Raw genomic sequence first — 18,019 nt, 5'->3', positions numbered from 1 at the left:
AGATTGACTCCTATGATCAGACCACTCGGATATACCCTTTAAAGCCAAGCTCTTAATCCCAACTACCACTGCTGGAGAACCACTGTAAGCAATCCATGCCAAGTATACATATCAGAGTTCAATGTGACTATTTTTAAAATACCGGCTGGGAAAATGGGTCCCTGAAGAGAGCACTGGCCACGCGAGCATCAGACTGGAGTGTGGATCCACAGAACCGAGGAGAAGCTGGGTGAGGACTGCACAGCTGGAATCTCAGCCCTCCTCCAAGAGGGGAGGTGGGGACAGAAGCAGCCCCAGAAACGAGCAGGTCAGCTAGCCTGGTGTGCAGGGCCATGAACGCGAGCAACCAACTCACACCAGGGAGAAGGAGACAGCTGACACCCGAGGTTGTCCTCCGGCCTTCTTCACATGGACGCTGCCACGCATCAATGTCCGCGCACGCGTGCTCCCCACCCCCACCCACAATCAAAATAATTTAAAAAACCCTTTATGAGGATATACAAGCCAGTGTTCATCTATAACACAGTCACCAAAGAAGAGCAAAGATGCAAAGTCAGTTATAATGAATTAGGATGCTTTCTTGTTTTTGTTCATTTTGATACAATGTCTCATTAGAGCCAGTGGACTTGAACTTGGTTTTTAGCCAAGGATGACTGTGAACTCCTAGAATTCCTGCTTCCACCCCATAAGTGGAGTCTAGGCGTGTACCACTTTACCCAGCTGAATCGGTGCTTAAAAAAAAAAAACATAAACAAAAGCTTGTAACATACATTTTGTAGTTTCCCAGTAACACAGAATTCAATTAAAAATCATATTGAATCCTACCCATCCCATGATTCTAGAATAAACATCAGCATCTCAGCCGGCAGGCAATCCAGCCTGTGTGGGGCAGAACCTGACCCGGGAAAGAGGCCAAAATGGCTCATGACCGACCCACCCACACTCTGCCTCAGAGGACCACACAGCCCAAGGATCATTTTATCACCCACAGTTAACACTGGCTCTGTTCTCTAAAACACGATTAAAGGTAGGGGAAAGGGAAAAATGCCTTTGGACAGGACGCATAAAATAAAGGCATTATGTAAATGTCCTCATATTTCATGTCTGCCCTCCTGCTACGTTAGAGAGAAGGCTACAGACGGGTACTTCGTCATTCGACAGGGAACTGTGAGGAACACATATATTCCCAAGAGAAACTTGAGATTGCAGGTTGTGATCTTTTATTTAAAACAAAACAAAACAAAAACAAACAACCAAAACCTACCTGTAATGGATATCTTTCAAAAATCACAAAGGGGAAGTCTTGTCTCTTGTTACGATAAAAGCTATTTTTCACCTTATTTTAGGCATCACAGTGAATGTCCAGAATCACCAGTGCTGTCAGAAGCAAATACTGCAGTGTGTTCTCCTCACCCTACAAGTTCAAGGGCCATCTAGACAGCTCTGCCATTCACTGAGAATGTCAATCAAAGATGAGCAGGAGCAGATAGCAGCCAAGGTGTCTGAAGGAGACCTGGGCAGTGACCACATGCAGATGGCAGACATCACTGTCCAACACCACCATCATCTGCCACCACCTCCCTGGTGCCTGTGGACCTCAGCATTCCCCTCCCCCTGCCAACCCCCACCCCCAGCTACCTGTGAGTCCTCTGGTGGGCGGTTGGTAACCTCTCTCTCCTCTAGCATCTCTAGTTCCGCCTCATCTGTTCCACCCAGGAAAGAGCACAGAAAACTGGATCTGCCTAGTTTCCGCAGGTGGGCAGGTGGCGGGCAGGGAAGAAGTCCCCAAAGGAGGGTGTGCGATTGCACTTGAGCTATCCCAACCAGGTTAGAGTCATTTACACTGGAGATCATTAACCAGGTGCTCTGGCCTCTTGGCAAGAAGCAAGTTTGCAAGTTGAAAGAATGTTACCAAACACACAGTTTGAGTCACTGCAGGAAAAGGACGCATCAGTGTCCAGGCAGGAACAGAAACATTAGGTCACCCTGGGCTGGGGGAAGAGGGGACACTGCTTTCTTCTGGGGCTGCCAGGGTCTGTCTGCTCTTCCCACTCCCTTATCGAGGACGACCACACATGCAAAGCAGCCTACAGGGCAGACATTATACACACACACACACACACACACACACACACACACACACACACACACACACACGGCCGACTAGGTTTTTCTCACCGATTTCCACATCTCAATTTCCAGTGCCCTTTCTGGTGGTTGCTGCTGCTCTACCATCTCGTGTTACCCACAAAAAGAACGGTACATCTCTGTAGTTATCAGACTGTTCTGTTTGTCCCACATCTGAAGACCCGATACCACATAATTTGCAAGGAAAAGCAAAGTCACCATGAAGCAAGCAGGGTCAGAAGTTCAATTTCACACATTACAAAGTCCCCTGGTTTGGAAGAGGCCTGACAAATGTTTTGTTTCCTGACCGATTCAAGCTCCCTCCACAAGGTTAACTTCCTGCTCTTTCCTCACTCATGAAGCCTCACAGAGCACACAGGCTCCTGACGGCCTTTGTATGGCCTGTGTATGGTGCCTGAGAGCGTCTTACTGTGTATGGATGCGTGCCCCAAATGTATCCTTGGCCTGGTCTTCCATTCAGCATTGCATTACATTATCCCAGTTTTCTTCCAATTCTAGATTTGCTATACAATACTTTTTGTGACTAAAGCGCTCTCTCTCTCTCTCTCTCTGTCTCTCTGTCTCTCTCTCTCTGTCTCTGTCTCTCTCTCTCTCTCTCTCGTGTGTGTGTGTGTGTGTGTGTGTGTGTGTGTGTGTGTGTGTGTGAGAGAGAGAGAGAGAGAGAGAGAGAGAGAGAATATGAACCCCATACTGTTCCTGCTATTACAAGTGACCTCATGGAAAGACAGCCTACTCGAGGAAATTCTGTTGTTTTTTTTCCCCCCTAAATGGCATTTACATAAGTCCTCTTTAACTTAGAATAAGGAAAACAGAAAACGTCCATTGCACTTTCTCTTAAAGGGGATAACAGTTTCTATTCTGAAGACCGAGAAGTATGAGCAAGGACTTGAGGAAGAATCACGTCATCAGGCACCTCACCCCCCAGTTTCCAAACTTCCTGACAGGACGCCTATATCCATATAAGAGCAAAATGATAAAATCTGTGAACCTTTGTGAAAGCCAGAGCTAGGAACCATATGATGTGTCCCCTAGTGTTCCCTGTGAAGGTCTAAAACAAGCCGCGGCCTAAGAAGTAAATCTCCAGGGTCAAGAGGCACACCTGTCCCAGGGTAACCCAGATGAGCACACTGGCTAAGCTTAAAATGGAAACAAATTCAAGATGAAAAGAAAGACCTGTCCTTATGTCAACCTAGAATTTTGTACCAAATTTCTGAACTCCGAGTGACAGTTCCTTTCTCCGTGTCTATTTTTGACATCTCAGGAAAGCAGCAGTGATAAATGCAGTCATTTATTCATGGGGAGGGCACCAGAGATTGAGCTGCATAATCTCACTGCCGGTGCCGTACACTGGAAAGCAGCTTCAGGCTAAATGACAGAGGTTAAGTACATAAGGAATAATTTTTTTTAATGGTATACTTTTTGATACAGGTATCGAGACATGCTAAAAATATCCAACGAGCATTTAAAAGAGAGAGAGAGAGAGAGAGAGAGAGAGAGAGAGAGAGAAGTAAGTTCAAAGACTCCTCTTAATTCTAGCACAGGTTATAGCTCATGGATCCACCACACAAGAACATTCTGCACAGACCAAGAAGAAGAAAGAGCCTTTGCCCACACTTACCGGATTCCAGGCAGGAAAACCTCCTTTAAAAAGGAGAGGAAGAGCAGGGCTGGTCTAGATGCAGATGGCTGGTCTGTTTCCCCTAACAACAGCAAGAATGGAAGAGGAATCCTGGTCTCTCCAGTTCCCTACAGGCAAGCAACAGCCTGGAGCGGGCGGAGCAAGGTGTTGGGAGGGAGGGGAGGACTCTGCAGCTACTGCCCAGGTAGGTAGGGCTCAGCACGTAGCTCTCCACCAGGCAGGGCACTCTGAAGCTGTGCTGAAAGCTCTCTGGGCTGGAAGCTGCTGCTGCTGCCTGCCTGTCTCAAACCAGGAGCGAATTCATATGTGGGGAATACAGAAACAGCTCACCTCAGAAGCAGCCCCAGCCAATGACTATAGGCGGAACTTGGATTCCAGGGACACAGGGAATCACTCAAGCCTTATAATGCTGCCCTGCAGCCAAACTGCACCTTGAAGGCTGATGGCCAAGTGTTAAGAAGTGGGCAGTCTGCCTCAGGTGACCTGGGACCTCAGGGTCTCTGAGCCACGTGGAATGTCCCCTTTACAATGAGTGACACGGTGTTTTCTAAGTGCTCACAGCAACGTAAGGAAGAATATAAAAGGGAACAGGAATACCCCTCTAGGAATACCCCTTCCTAGACGTCCACACCAACGTCAGAAAGAATACATAAGGACGCAAGAATACCCCACAGATATTTCTCATCATCCCCATAAAGATGAAATGAGTCCTCATTCTTATCAGCTAAAACTAGCTGCCTTTTTTAGCTTAACTGACACTGAGCACACTTTGGAACCACTCTGATCCTTGGCAAAGGAAGCCCTGAGAACCTCCTTCCTGCCCTGTGGTGAGAGTCAGTGAGATCCTGGTGTTCTTGAGAACTACGTTATGCTATCAAGGTGTGTTTAACCCCTCTACATCCCCCCACCCTTCGGCACTGCACTGTCCTCAGCTGGCTCCTTCCTTCCCCTTCCCTCAGTGTGGAGACTGACTCAAGAGGCAGTAAGTTTGGGTTGGCAGAGCTTGTGCCTAGCAGGTGTGAGGCCCTGGCTTCATCCCCCAGCATGGCTAACTAAACAAATCCATACCCCAGTGCACACTTACTAACACAAGATGTTTCTCCTTTCACCAACGCCTCCAACAGTCCTGCCTGGAACACCAAGAAGCAGCCCAGGATTGGGGGTGGGGGGGTGTCTGCCCAAGGCTTGGTGTAAATCCCCACTTCAAAGCCAGGAACATGCTCCGTTTTAAGGGGCAAGAATGCAGAGAGGGGGAGCTGACAGCAGAGCCAGGGGGTCTTGGCTTCCCTTTGAGAGGCAGCTGACAGTACCACTCTTCAATGATGAGGACCAGGACAAGAGGATGCTTGTCCCACCTGAGCCAAGAGACTGCCATCCCCATCTGCTGGTGGCCCTTGCATACTGCAGCCATGAACCATACTCCGTCCTCACTCCACTCTAGAGAGAGGCAGCCATGAAATTCTTGCTCTGTCACAAATACCCCGTGACAGCCAGCCTGGCTGCTCAAGGACAACCTTCATTCCTTCCCATGATATTTTATTTCCAACTTTTATCCCCGCCCCCACATACACACTTAAAAAAGAAAATTCTTTTTCTCCCTCCCCATCTAACATCTGGGAGCGTGGTTATAAAACTAAAATTCTCAGCACACACACAGGAAAGAGAAGTGAGAGCCAGTATGCCCCCCCCCGCCCCAGAACAGAAACATTACCAAAGGGGAAAAGGCATTACCAAGTACACGGAAGAGAGCAGCTAAGATTCTGAAAAAAATCAAAGAACACCTCGGGACTGTGCCCTAAGAGTGTGTGTGTGAGTGTGTGAGTGTGTGAGTGTGTGAGTGTGTGTGTGCGTGTGTGTGTGTGTGTGTGTGTGTGTGTGTGAATGCATGTAAGATAGTGGTTCTCAACCTTCCTAATACTGCAACCCTTTAATACAGTTCCTCATGTTGTGCTGACCCCCAACCATAAAATTATTTTGTTGCTACTTCATCACTGTAATTTTGCTACCGTTATGAAATATAATATAAATGTCTGATATGCAACCCCTCCCGTAGGGGGTCATGACCCACAGGTTGAGAACCACTGGTGTGAGAGGCTCAGGGGTTCCTATAGGCTGTTCTGTATAACTGGTGATCTGGTGACTCAATGCTCCTCACCACCTCTCTTCTGAAATGAAATGTGCCCATTCCTTCATCTGGAGTAGGCTAGGCTATGTTCAGCAAACTATAAACTGTGAATACTAGTGTTACAAGGGAAATTACCTGAAGTTAGGACTGTGAAGACATTTAGAAAAATCATATTTGGAGTTGGGGATTTAGCTCAGTGGTAGAGTGCTTGCCTAGCAAGTGCAAGGCCCTGGGTTCAATCCTCAGCTCCACAAGAAAAAAAAAAAAAAAGGAAAATTCATATTTAAGAGATGTCCCTGAGCTAAGTCTCTGAAAGGATACTGTGATATAGAAGAAAGTAACGGGAGAACACAGCAAATGGAGGTTTCACAAGCAGCTGCAGGAAGGCCCCAGGAGAACGGCAGCTGGACAGGCACGATCTTTACACGGAGCAGCCCTTGGCTGGGGTGTCAAAGAAGAGGGAGGTGCTGAGTGGGGAAAACAGGAACTGCCACAACGTCCCACAGTGTCAAGCCGTTCTGCTGTGTAGCTGCATCAGCCCCGTGTATTGGCTGTGTATTACTTCAACCATAGCACTGGAAATCTCATTTATAATAAGCTTAATTTGATACTAGAATAATCCAGAGGTAAATTTCAGTAGCCCTGACTTCCAATCAGAGTATACATACAAAGCCGCCCCAAGAAACAGCTCATGTGTAAAATCGCTTTGATCGGGAAGTCCATGTCAACCATGGTCTCCATGTCTGCAGGAAAACACTTCTCTGACAAAGGGTGAGAGCTACTATGAAGGATAAGTATCAAAGTAGTTAGTACATTATAGATCTACAATGTAGATCACACTGGTTTGGGAAAGCGGACGGAGAAGGTGGTCCCTTAGGTCTCATGCCCTCACCAGCTGGTTAGGTTTAGAGTACCAGGGGTGAACTCCCCGCTCCTACTGAGTGGGTCTTAAATCCAATGAGGCAGCTGTTGGTTAGTTAACATCAGGATATTGGTGTTACTATTGCACTTTGGGATATCCTGCCATTCTGGCTACTGCTGTGGTTCGTAGGTGTCACAGTTGGGTACGACTATTGGTTACTTTCTCCCTTGGCATCTTGCACAGCAATTTCTAGTACCATGAAAGTGAATCCTCAGGGAGGAGGCTTCTGGGTCACATCCAGCTCGTTTCCTCCAAATCATTATATTGATGTATTGATTTGTGTGTATGTATGTATATGTTTGTGTAACAATAATAATGGAAGAAAACGAAGCCATGAATTTAAGAGGAGGCACAAAGGGCATAAGAGGAGCTGGAGGGGGCAGGAAACTGATGTAAATATAGGACACATATATAAACTTCTAAAAATAAAAGGTTAAAAAGAAAGGATAAATGAAGAAAACAGAATCACGGTTCAGCCAGGGGTGGTGGTACACACCTATAATCTTAGCACTTAAGAAGATGAGGTATCAATGCCTCAGGAGCTTGAGGCAGGTGGATTGAAAGCATCAGGCTGGGCTACCTAACAAGGTACCACTGAATGAATGAGGAGGGATGAACCCACCCCCACCCCCCAGCCCCGCCGACATTTGCCCCCCTCCTATGCACACATTCTCATACATTGCTTTCTTCATGGTCTCTAGGACTTCAAAAGCTTGCAACCAATCCCAAGGTTACCGCCAAGGCCAAGGCCACAATGCATGCTTCAGTGTTCTGCCGAAGCATGACATCGTCCATCAAAACAACCAGACATGAAGCCAACAGAAAGAATATGCTGCTGTGTGCCCTGGGTAGCTATGGACACACCCTAATACAAGAATCACCAACTGACCAAAAACACTGTAAGATTGGGGTGGTGAATGGCTCGATAGCATGGTTCTCTAGAATGAATTCTGTAGAGGTTCTGGAGTATTTACTCTACAGATGACAATGCTGTGTTCTAATGTCAAAATACTGGACACACCTATGAGTCTGTACACAGAAAAATTCTTAAAAGACAACAGCAAACACACTTGGGTATCTAGGATCTATGTTCATGGGCCAGTGGGGATGCAACTCAGCAAGGGCTGGTTAATTTCTGAAGGCCCACGCCTCTGCTCTTCATCTCTGCCACAGCTCCTCACAAAGTGTCAGTCAGCATGAACTGGGGTGGGGGTGGGGCGCTACTAAACTCTGCCAGAAGACAGAGGCAAGTCCTTGTGGGCTGCATCACCACCAACTAATGGGACAAAAAGCAATGATGCTTATGTTTGGTTGGCTAGAAAGCAAGTGCACCATGGATACAGACAACTGGCCAGCAAACATACTGGAGTGAGTGGTAACCTGTCAAAGGGTTGGCATGAATCTCTAACCCGATAAGCTAGGAATTAGGAGGCCTGAGAACTATCCCTAATGATCCCCAAGCTCCCTTTTTGGGGGGTGGGGAGGGGAGACAGGGTCTCTCTGTGTACCACTGGCTGTTCTGGAACTTGCTATGTAGACTAGGCTAGCCTTGAACTCACTGCCTCTGCCTCCCGAGTGTGTAACAGGCTTTCTTTTGAGCCACCAACCAGCTCCCAAATCATGACACGGAGACTTAATATTAGTTATGAATGCTCGGTCTTATGCTTGTCCCACTAGCTCTTTTAAATTGGTTTAACCTGTTTCTCTTCATCTCCATTTTTCCTTGGGACTTTTTACCTTTCTGTCTGTATGTCCCACTCTATGGCTGGCTGGCTGGTGGCTGCCTGGCTGGCTGACGCTGCACGCCTTTCTCTCTTTCTCCCTCATTTTCTCTTCTCTTCTCTCAAGAGTCTAGATTCCTCCTACTTATCCTCTCTGCCCACCAGCCCCACCTATTCCTCTACTGCCTAGCTATTGGCCACTCAGCTTTTCATTAAACCAATCAGGTGCCTTAGGCAGGCAAAGCAACACATCTTTACACTGTTAAACAAATGCAACACATCTTTACATAAAGTAATATTCCACAACACGAGTGCTGGAATTAAAGGCGTGTACCCCCATGCCCAGCTGCTTAAAACAATTTAACACCTCACCCTTACCCAAACCAGCAAGCTGACCACAATGAACTCCCTGACATTTTCCTCTCCTGGTTGGTGACTAATGGCTCACTTTACGGGCAATCAACAGTGCTTGGGTCACCAGATTATCTGTGATCCTGAACAACAGCATTTAGGTTCCAGGATCCCCCTGTGTTATGGTGACATCACTCCTCCAGTTTTAGGATTTAGGAGCCCAGGCTTGAAAAGCCAACTCAAATCCAACGCTATCCACTTCAGGCTCCACTTGTCAGGCTCCTTCCGTTTGTTTATCAGGCACTCTACTGTTGGGGGTTTCCCAGTGAATCCTCGTCACAGCTTGCTTCACTCTGTCGATTCTGATCTTAACTTTCTCAAGTATTCAATTACTGCCATGAGCTATGCTAGAATATAACTACATCTAGCTTTGTGACTGGGTCATAATGAGCACATTTCACAAATAAAGTTTTAAGCTGCTACAGAATAGCATGAGAGTTGTCCTGGATAATTTACTAATTATACTGGAGCCAGTCTAATCCAGGGAATTTAGCCCCGAAATCCAAATAAACACAGTTTCTGAATTCTGAAATAGCAGTCACTGAGGCCAGGCCCTGGAGCTCAGTTTCAACACAATTCTGAACACATCCCATTACCTAGTTCCCTGGGATAAAAAAGTAGAAGCAAAGCTCAAAGTCTTTACCACCTATTCTGTGGAAGCCCAAATGCAGGGGATTGGCAAAGACATTATTCATCCACACAGGCTGCTTTAAATACCAGTCCATTCCGAAGTCTGTCAGAGTCGATCAGCTCTGTGTTCCACATTGTTCTTGAAGGCAGAGTATGAGATTTCAAAAGGGAAGAGAAAAACTCTCCTATGAGTAGAACCACGGGTTCTCACTCAAGTGGGTAACTTCATCTCCTAAAACTAAAATAACCCTTTCTAATTCCAATAAAAGCAATGTAGATTTGTTCCTTGGCCCTTTGGGAAGATTCAGTATAGTGCTATCAATACTATAGGAACTGTTATATACACATAAATACTTAAATGAAAGGGAGCTGGAGAGATGGCTCTGTGGTTAAGGGCTTATACTGCTCTGGCAGAGGGTCTGAGTTTGGTTTCCAGATCCACATGATGAGATCTACATAGACACCTGTAACTTCAGCTCCAGAGGAGCCAGCACCCTCTTCTGGCCTCAACCACCTCACTCAAGTGTACATACCCACACATACACATACACACTTCCATATATTTCAAAGTGAATCTCTGTGTGTGTGTGTGTGTGTGTGTGTGTGTGCCGATGAAAGCTAAATACCCAGAAGCCACTTCTCTAAGGGAACACAATTCTCTGGTATTAGTGTACTGACACTCAGATCAACATTACGCTTTTCTTATGCATATGCCTCTTACTTCTTACTCTGTGCTACAGAATGACCCCAACTCATTAAACAGTTCTTTACCACATCATTTTAAAAATTCATTATTAGTTGTTTGAAAATTTTGGACAATGCTTATTGATCCCACTCACTCCCCTTTCCCCAGCTCAGATCTCTTGCCCCCCCCACCCTTTCCCACCTAACTTTGTATCTTCTGTTTTATTCCCCATCTAGGCCAATTGTGCTACCCAAAGATTCTTGAATGTGTGGCCTTCTACTCGAACACGGTCGACTTATCAGGGGTTATACTCTTAGAGAACACGGACCTTCCTTTTTTCAGCACCTATCAGTAGCCAACATCTCAGCCAATGTTGAACTTCATATTCAACTCCCCTTTCCATGCTGGGATTTGGTCTGGCTTGGGCTCATGCACATGTCTTGTACAGGGTGTCATGGCTACTGTAAGTTCATACGTGTGGCTGTCCTACTACGCCCCAAAGATAATGACTTCTTGTAGTCATCCACCACTTCTAACTCTTACACTCTTTCTGTCCCCTCTTCTGCAGAGAGCCCTGAGCCTTTGAAGGTAGGTGTACTGTATATATGTTCCCTTGAACTGAACGTTCCTACAATGCCATTTTAATAGCTTTATGCTGTTGTACAGTTTTATTGGGAGTTGGGGTCCTTGTGGCACAGCGGCTCACTAGGGGTGGACCTCTGAAGCTCATATTCCAGCCCCAAATGTCAGTATTTTGCTCTGTCCCCTTTCCACTGTTTTCAAGCCGTGTATACCGGCTGAGTATCAGGTATCCCCCCACACTTAGGGTAGAGAAGTGATGTGGACTCCAGACTTATTCAGAAATCTTGAGGGTGGGAACCCAATTCTAAACATGAAATCCACTTAGGTTTTACACATGGCTTGTACACACAGCCTGCAGAACATTTCATACAACAACCTTCAGTTTGCCTGTGTTTTGGCTACTGCCTGTTACATGATTAGCTGGGTAACTTTATGCCTGTGGCACTGTATCAGCACTCAGATTTGGCCTATGGAACATTTCATATGTTTAAGATTATGAAGGAATGCTCAGACTGAATCTCCCCCTCACACCACCACCACCCCCCCGACACACACACACAAGAATTTACCTTAATTTTACTGAAGTGAGTTTGAGAGGATTCTATACAAAATATTTCACCAACTTAAGTTTAACATAAACTGTTAGGATTTTATTCAGTTACAGACTTGATGTGATGTTGTTGTTGTAGAACCCAATATGAAGGGTATAAAGGCTAAAGTAAGTAGAGGTGAGAAATGGACACAAAGGAGATGTCTTAATTCAAGCTACTATGGCTGGGATCAAACACCATGACCGACAGCAACTTGGGGAGAGAAGGGTTTATTTGACTTACTCTTCGACATCCACAGTCTATCATTGAAGGAAGTCAGAACAGGAACTCAATCTGGGTGAGAACCTAGAGACATGCAGAAGCCATGGAGGGTTGCTGCTTACTGGCTTGCTCCTCATGGCTTGCTCAGCCTGCTTTGTTATAGAACCCGGGACCACCAGCCCAGGGATGACCCACCCACAGTGGGCTGGGCCCTCCAATCAGTAATTTAAAAATTGCTCTACAGGCTTGCCTACAGCCCAATCTCATTAATATATTTTCTTACCTGGGGTTCCTGTGTCAAGTTGACTTAAAACTAGCCAGTACAGGAGATACGTTCATGGTGTTTCTGACACACGGCTACCCTTTCAGTGAAAGAGCTGCCTTTCACTCTTGGGCTTATTGCTTCCTTTAAAGTCACAGGATTGTGGTTAGTTACAAGCTAGGGGAGCACATAAAAGAAAGAACCAAGCTGCTGACCAAAGAAAGAAGAACTCCAGACTGACCAGGAAATGGTCAAGACTCCAAGTCAACACCTCAATCCTGTTTCATGCAGTTTGTTATTGAACTCGATAGCTCCTTATGCTACTAACCATCAAATGTGTTCTGATCTCGGGCAGCCACTTGGAGAGGCCCGAGTTCAAAGGAGTCTAGTGAATTAGTTAAATGCATCTGGGACAGATCAAGTCTTAAGGCATGCCAAAATAGACTCTAGCTCACTTAACTGTGGCACCGTTTGGAAGAGATTTTCTACCCCTGTTGTATTGTATCTACTTCTATGGTGTAAAGGTTATTACCTGTGGTTTGGAGTTCGGTCAGAATGAGGGAAGAAAAGGCCCCAGAGCATGCCAGGGCTATAGAGTTCAAGGTGGGAGCTAGCCAGACAGTGCTGAACTTTAAAGAAAAAAGAACCTGCTGTCTTTCAAACAGCAGGCTTAGTGCGGAGAGAGAAAGGCAGTGAAAATCTGATGTGGGCTTTATGAAGTCTAAAAATAGGCATCTGCTGCAGAGTGGTTTCTTTGGGGAACGATTTTAAAGATTCCCAGGAGGTGTCAGCTGCTCACTGTATATCAGAGAGGATAAAGGCTTCCTGGGTTGTCTGGGAGGGCTAGAAACCCAGAGAGGGAGTCCTGGGAAGGTGAAAGAAGCACCTTTTGTTCCCAGTCCTCCTACTGGACAAAGGGGACTGCGGGAGAAGGTCAAGGCTTAGTTTCTGATTCAAGAGAGCAGGACTGAATAGAAGTAAAAAGTTACCCCACACTCCTATCCCAACACAGCCGACTGAAGAAGGACAAGGCGCATGAGGGACTTCGGTAGAAAGACCTGGATTCGTCTACTTGCAAGACTAACAAATACAGACTGCATGTGCAAAGAGACAGAGACAGTTATAACACAGAAGAGACAGTCTATAACACAGAAGAGACAGTCTATAACACAGAAGAGACAGTCTATAACACAGAAGAGACAGTCTATAACACAGAAGAGACAGTCTATAACACAGAAGAGACAGATAACACAGAAGAGACAGTCTATAACACAGAAGAGACAGACTATAACACAGAAGAGACAGTCTATAACACAGAAGAGACAGTCTATAACACAGAAGAGACAGTCTATAACACAGAAGAGACAGTCTATAACACAGAAGAGACAGTCTATAACACAGAAGAGACAGTCTATAACACAGAAGAGACAGTCTATAACACAGAAGAGACAGTCTATAACACAGAAGAGACAGTCTATAACACAGAAGAGACAGACTATAACACAGAAGAGACAGTCTATAACACAGAAGAGACAGTCTATAACACAGAAGAGACAGTCTATAACACAGAAGAGACAGACTATAACACAGAAGAGACAGTCTATAACACAGAAGAGACAGTCTATAACACAGAAGAGACAGTCTATAACACAGAAGAGACAGTCTATAACCCAGAAGAGACAGTCTATAACACAGAAGAAACGTACATTTGCATAATGTCCATTCTTCCAATGGCACTGGAGGGCCCTGGAATGGTGCAGGCCTTACCCACCAACATTGTATCAAGGGAAAGGTCAAGAACAGAACAAGGTAATGTAGTACTTGGGAGAGCAATAGTCGTGTTATGCTAAACTCGGGCCATGCCCGTCATGGGTGCAAGTCTGGTCCCGCCACTTCTGTAACTTTAGATAGAGCCTTGAGGCAACAAGTGGCCTTTCTGAGTCTCACTTTCCTCAACGGCAGAGCTGAGCTCACATGGCTCCTGACCCTTACCGCCTGTGTCTTCCTCCAAGCTGTTTAAATCAGTTTCTGGGATAAGACCCTTATGAAATGTTTTTGATGTTCTCTGTGGGTTCTACTGTGGAATCAGATTTGAACACCAATGTGCAACTCTAGTGTTCAATTTCCATCTACACACTCAAACTTCTGTCTTGTGGCTGTCAGCCTGTATAACTGAATCTGACGTGGAGACCTCGGATGAATACAAACCCAGCAGGGAAGATGGGCAGGGATGTTGATTTCTGAACACAGGATCGGCTTTTTAATGAACATTTCTGTCTTTAATCTTTCTCTCCATCAACCAAGGGTCAGGCATTCTTGTCTGTCTCTCACTGGATACCTATGCCTGTGTGTCTTCCAGAAAAATAGAATAAACAGGCTGGATCTGACAGTGTAGGCATTGGCCATTTTGATACACCCTCCTGAATTGCTAGTGGCTGTTCCCACTGACATACCTACCCTGTGACAGCAAGGCCACTAACTGTACTACCTTCATACCCTGGTCTACAGAGAGCATACTGAACAACCTGACCGTCTGACTGTAGAGAATAGTCTTTCACTGGAGCTCTGGACACTCTAACGCTACTCGCCTTCCAAACCCACCTCATTCAGGCAGTTGTTTTCTTCATAACTGTGTTTTTCCCCATAATTTGACTACAGGAGTTAAAATGTGTAAAAAGCAGACTATGAAGATAGATGATAGATGTTAAATAACTTAATATGATTCCAATTAGTGTTTCTCTTTGAAATTTGTACGTTTTTCCTTTTGCAAAGCTATAGTGAATCAAACGAAAGCCAGAGTAAATCAAGTGTGAAAAAGCAATCTGAGAAGATGTAAGAAAGAGTAAAATGTAGAGGCATCCACAGGGGTACCGCACAGTGCTCTAAAGTGAAGGTCTAACCAGGCGTGCAAGACACCCAGAGTGCTCCATCCCAAGTGGGAAACTGTGCTGAATACAGGAGACAGTGTTTCCACCCAGCCAGATGCACAGTGAAGGATGATACACAGCTTATTAACCCCTAGCTAAAAAAAAGTGTTGGAAATACCAATTTAAGTGCCACCCTCCAGGCAACCACTGGCACTGAGGCCAGTTGGCACTGTCCAACCAACCTCTACTTGGAACATCTATCCTATGTGGAGACAGGTTCCTCTAGGCAACCCAGGTTGCCAGTAGAAAGTTGATGCAGGGGGAAGAGGGGAGATGGTCTTTCAAGTTAGTTCCCCTTGCAGGTAGCTAACACCTTCAGAGATGAAAGCAGTGTTCTGAGCAGGCATGGACCTTGCCTAATGTCTAATTCCTATCCACAGTGCACAGAACATGATATGGGTTCAAAATCTCTCTTTATTTTTAAGGCATAAATGGCAAGGTTCCAACTACAGCAACAGAGAGGGTCAAGTACACTGTGATGCTGAGTACTGCCTGCCTGGAGTCTCAGTGTGACAACCGCCTTTCAACATGGCGGCTGTTGACCAGTCACAACAAACACTGTGCAGCCACAGAAAAATGCTAAGACAGACAGATGTGTGCAGTAAGCTGGAGACAGCTCAGCAATGAGTCCTGGAGTGAAAGTAAGCAAGAACATGGTAGCTCACATCTGTAATCCCAAGACTTGGGAGTCTGGGGTAGGAAGACTGTTAGAGACAGATCAAGGGTGGCTAACCTCCAGAATGGTTTAGTTCTAGGCCAGCCTGGGCTATGGAGTAAGACTCTGACTCAAACCAAAACCTCATCAAAACAACCAAACATAAAAATAAGTCAATTAGACAAAGCAGTATGATTCTCCATCCACTTCTCCTAACAAACACATACAGAGAAAGAGTCTGAAGAATACCCTTGTCTTGGTCTATTTCATCTTTCCTTAAAACAACACTGGAGGCTGGTTAACTCATAAAGACAGATGCTTATTTCCCACAGTTTTGGAGGCTACAAGACCCCAGCCGGAGCCACAATACCCTGAGTTTGCACAGGGCTGCAACCTCCTGGGTTAAGTGCTCTGTCAACACACGGGGAGAGAAAGCTCCCTCCGGGAAGCTTTTTATGAGGCCTCTAATTCCACTCCCTCAGGGAACTCCCAGGCCTAATCACCTTTAACTACCCTGGTCTCTAAATCTAGTACCATTAGCAATATTTGAATTTTAGAGGGAAAACATCAAACCACAGAAATGTCCAAGGGGCTGGCCTCTGTGAGATGGTGGGAAAGGGCTAAGGAAGTCTCTTACTTCCTGCCTCATGCATTTCTGAGATTTCCCCCAGCATGACTCACTTTCAATATTATAAATAACAGGTGAGCCTAACATTAAAAAGATCACCCATCTCACGTCTGCTGGTCTCTGTGGTAGAACACGGAAAATGACTTTGGACATGCAGGCTACTGGGCACTGCTGGAACTCTTTCCTGAAGACAGGAAACAACAGACGTCCTTCTTCTGCGGGCTTTCCTCAAGGTAGCTCTCATTCTTACTATGTCTGCCCAAGTTCAGGCCTGCCTGCAGTACTTATAACTGAACGAAGGACATCAACATTGCCGACCGCCCAGTCGCGGTTTTCCAGACCATGCTCTATCTAGCTGCTTCTGCTGGTAAAGCTTCAGACATGAACACCTAGAGGATAAATCAAGCAGAAGGAAGGGGGCCGAGACAGGCTGGAGACTGAAGCCACGGGCTACAGTGATGGATGGCATCAGAATGATTGATAAGGTCATGTCACACCCTCTGGACCCTTGACTTCCACTTGGCAGCCAGGTGACTCCCAACACATTTCTCATGTGCTAGCATAGGCACCATACCACTGGGGGGGGGGGGAGCACATACTTTTTATTTATTTATTTATTTTGGTTAGCTGAGATCACTTTAGTATTTTCATTTATTTATGCGTTCACTCATTTCTCAAGGGCAAGAAAATGAACAAAGTTTGTATTTACACAGTCTCAGCATCCTTGGAGGCTGTCCTGAAACCATTACCCTACTAGAATGAACGATCTTCTGATTAAAAACAGAAGTATTAAAAACACATCCATTCCGAGATCACTGAAAGGCAGTAATAATGGTACCCCCAGCTCTGAAATCAAAAGTTAATGTTTGCAAAATCCACGCTCCTGTCATCCCTCACGGCACTTTGTTCTCCTGTTCCTCCCCACTCTCTGCCCCACTGCCAACATGTCTGGCCCTTCCTCTCAGCTGTGCCATCAGTGTTTGAGGCTTTAAATGACAGCAAAGGAAGGAAAGGATGGTGGCGCAAACCAGTGGGTGTTCTGGGCACAGCTGCCTGGTTTTAAGGCCTTTGCTGAAATAGAGCCATTCAGGCAGAGTACCCAAGACTCACTGAGTCTCTCCCCCCTGTCCCCAGCAGGATTTCATCAAAACACGAGAATAATACTCAAGCAATACCAGAGAAATAACCAGCAAAACTTGTAAGAGCTTGGAATTTAAACCACCACTGGTGGTGGCGGTGTCCTCTGAGGGTCGCTCTGAAAACCAACCCAGCGCACTAACTACAAAGTGAGCCACAGAGATGAGATGAAGTCAGAAGGGAAAACTGGACTTCCGGTTGGTCCTGCTCTGTCTGTCCCAACACAGCTTCTCTTCAGTGCTGCAAACCACCCAAGCTCAGGAGAACCCCTCAATTTAAAGGGGAGGGTTTTTAAATCCAAGGCCGCCTTCTGAGAGGAGCCGTCTGCTCCCTGCCTGAGCAGAGGGAACTAGTTAGAGCAGTATTAGCTTTATCTGTGTTGAGACTGTCAGCCTGGAAATTCCTTTTTCAAGAAAACCTGAGCAACTGTTTTAGCTCTGATCCATAAAATTGGAAACCAGTAGTGCACAACAACACACTGTGTCTACAAGACCACAGCATTCATTTAAGAATTTCATTTCTTCCCACTGTGAGCTAACTATTCTTCTTTAGTGAGCAGTATCTTATGTTGAGGATACTATACACTATTTGGCAGATAAAAGGAGGAAATAATGTTTAATGCTATTATATTACCTACTTTATAAACACCAACTATGTAAAAGAAAAAAAAACTAGAAGCTGCTTAAAGCAAAAATAAACTCTTTCCTCTGGGTGTGAGTGCTTGAAAAGGGAGAA

General features: G+C 45.7%; 1 protein-coding gene across 5 annotated transcripts in view; it reads right to left on the bottom strand.

Annotated features, from left to right (window-relative positions):
• The window catches only part of Nedd4l (NEDD4 like E3 ubiquitin protein ligase), a 328,817-nt gene that overhangs the window by 178,732 nt on the left and 132,066 nt on the right, over window positions 1–18,019 (bottom strand). Inside the window, exon 1 of one of the 5 annotated variants that reach the window (XM_036204598.1) lies at window positions 3,767–3,883. The exons of the other annotated variants lie outside the window; for them this stretch is intronic. The gene's annotated coding sequence lies outside the window, so the exon portion shown is untranslated. Of the gene's footprint in view, window positions 1–3,766; window positions 3,884–18,019 lie in introns of those variants that run through there. 5 annotated transcript variants of the gene reach the window in all.

The sequence above is a fragment of the Onychomys torridus genome, chromosome 13 (genome assembly GCF_903995425.1).
Source record: "Onychomys torridus chromosome 13, mOncTor1.1, whole genome shotgun sequence".
NCBI classification, from domain to species: Eukaryota; Metazoa; Chordata; class Mammalia; order Rodentia; family Cricetidae; genus Onychomys; species Onychomys torridus.
The sequence above is the reverse complement of the archived record's forward strand: the minus strand, read 5'-3'. Positions and strand labels throughout refer to the sequence as shown.